General features: G+C 37.8%; 1 long non-coding RNA gene across 1 annotated transcript in view; it reads left to right on the top strand.

Moving 5' to 3' along the window:
• Window positions 1–144: 144 nt before the first annotated feature.
• Window positions 145–2,500, top strand: part of LOC126995612 (uncharacterized) — a 33,871-nt gene continuing 31,515 nt past the window's right edge. Inside the window, exon 1 of the long non-coding RNA XR_007750507.1 lies at window positions 145–552. This is a non-coding gene — a long non-coding RNA (uncharacterized LOC126995612). The remainder of the gene's footprint in view (window positions 553–2,500) is intronic.

Below are 2,500 nucleotides of genomic sequence, written 5' to 3'. Positions count from 1 at the left end.
GAAGGGGAGAGAGCGGGTGAGGGGTGGGGGGTGGGGAGTGGGTTGGAGGGGAGGAAAAGATGATGCCGAAGGTTATTTTCCATGTTTTCGCTTTGACAAACTTAACATAAAGCATAAAATTACACCAACAAGTGAAGAAAGGTAGCGACACAACCAGCAATGCGGAAAATAAGTATTGACAAACTGCGATAAGAGCGAGAAGCAGGAGGGGGCCCGCAAACAGGAGCACCCGTGACGTCAAGGGTCACGTGACGGGGCTGGTGGTGGTGGAGGAAGGGCTAGTCAGTCTGACCACGCACGCTCCAGGAAGTTGTATCACGATGTTTCTTGTTGAACAGTGTCGTTTGTGTGCTTATTAACGCGTTCTGATTAGTGATTCTGGGTGCGTTATCGTCGCGGCGGTGTAGGGATTCGAGTGATGTGCCAGAGTGATCGTCAAAGGGGGTCAAAGGGCTTCGCGCAGGCGCAGTACAATAGGCTGGTTAGGCTGTCAACCGCCTGCCCCTGCCGCCCCGCCTGCCGCCCCGGCCTGCCCGTCGCCGGTTCGTTAGGGTAGGTTTACTTTGATTGTTGTGTAATAGTGTTTCAGTTTATTGTTCCTTACTATCTGAATGCTTGTGTTACTGTAAAGCTCCTCCCCCCACCCCCCCTTTATGCTCGTTACCCACTTTCACTTTATACCATATTCTTGTCTGCTCGAAAGGACACTGTTTGGGTCAATATAATTTTGTTTGTTTTCTCTTGTTCCCTTTCATGAATCTCACTAATGATAATTATAATAATAATACGTTGGTTCTTCATTTTCGTCTTGGTGGTGGCGGCGGTGATGATGGCGTCGTGTAGGGTGCTTGCCTTGTTGGCCAATTATGCTGTTACCCACTGTACATGTTTTTTTTTCCGTATGTGCTACATATTTGTTGTTAATAGATTATCGGTATTATTCCAGAGGAATGAATAATGGAACATTTCTTACACAAAAGAAGTCCGGCTCCAGCAGTTGTTTCCGGTCGTTTGTCTGTTATATTCCGGGGTTGATACATTTCTTTGAGGACATGCTCCTTCACCTAAAGACGAAGTTAGCAGAATTTATACATATGGTGTATGAAACGAATTTATGCTTCATTGAAAGTTTTACATAGAAAATAGGCTACTTTTGTTATTCACAACTAAGACATTAAAGGTAGCAGTTCAACTATTTAGCTCTTGGTTAGACTTAACCGAATTTTACGTTCGATATATTTATTTATTTTTACTTTCGTTTGTTGTATTTATAAATTAACATTTTGAAAGAGTATTAGCCTTGTTAAACCAGTATCTTACCTTATACATTGCACTGCGATTGATACTTTAGTCTTGATAGCCTATTCACTTGTACCTCAAGACATTTTAGCTCAATTCAACAATCTCAAAACAGTCTTACTTGTTATATGAATTACCTGAAATACTGTACGTAATCGTATTATGAAAAAAAAAATTCTGCAAATAAACGCGTTAGAACTAAAGGCATTGCAGTAATGCGAAGAAAAAAAAATCAGCAGTTAAGGAAGCCGTTGTTTTTCGATACCCCCAAACCTCTCTCTCTCTCTCTCTCTCTCTCTCTCTCTCTCTCTCTCTCTCTCTCTCTCTCTCTCTCTCTCTATTATTTTTTTTTATTTATATATATATATATATATATATATTATAATATATATATATATATATATATATATTATAATATATATATATATATATATATATTATATATATATATATATAAGGGAAGGTGGGGCAAAACGGCACCCTTAAGGTTTCACTCCAGATTTTGCAGCAATTTTGTACTATATTCAGAGATAGTTGGTGTTTTTGCAATTTTTATTCATCATTAAACAAAAGAAACTCTCTTTGGAAGAACCACTTTGGATCCTTTACTCATGAGAATTAAAGAAATAAAATAGCCACAAGTGGGCCATTTTGTACAATGGGTGGGGCAAAACGGACCTCACATATGGGGCAAAATGGCCCTCATATGGAAATGCTTGGTAACATGCCAAAACATACGTTTTGATAATCACACTAGAAAGATTACTTTACATAAAACAAAAATAATTTAGTTCTTATTCCATTAGAAAATAATTGCTCTCAGGCTCAGTAGCATGAACAACAACTAATTCTCATAGATAATTACCTTCCTGGACATAAAAGTTATTATTCCATTACAAAAATAAATGATCTGTGGCTCAATATCATGAACACCAATGAACTCTCATGAAAGTACTCACAAGTGAAAGTGAAATTACCTTTCTTAACATAAAAATGCTTAATGCATTACAAAAATAATTGTTCTTTTGCTCAATAGCATAAACAGCATGAACTCAGAAATGAAAAGTAACATTGCCTTCCTGAACATAAAATTAATGTTTATATAAAAGAAACAGAGATCACTTTGTCCTTATCTTTGTTCAGTGAAGTTGTGAGTTAGTTAGCAGCAAAAATTAATTATTGTTAAGTGGGCCGTTTTGCC

Source organism: Eriocheir sinensis, chromosome 8 (genome assembly GCF_024679095.1).
Source record: "Eriocheir sinensis breed Jianghai 21 chromosome 8, ASM2467909v1, whole genome shotgun sequence".
NCBI classification, from domain to species: Eukaryota; Metazoa; Arthropoda; class Malacostraca; order Decapoda; family Varunidae; genus Eriocheir; species Eriocheir sinensis.
Note: the sequence above shows the minus strand (reverse complement) of the source record. Positions and strands in the feature narration are given on the sequence as shown.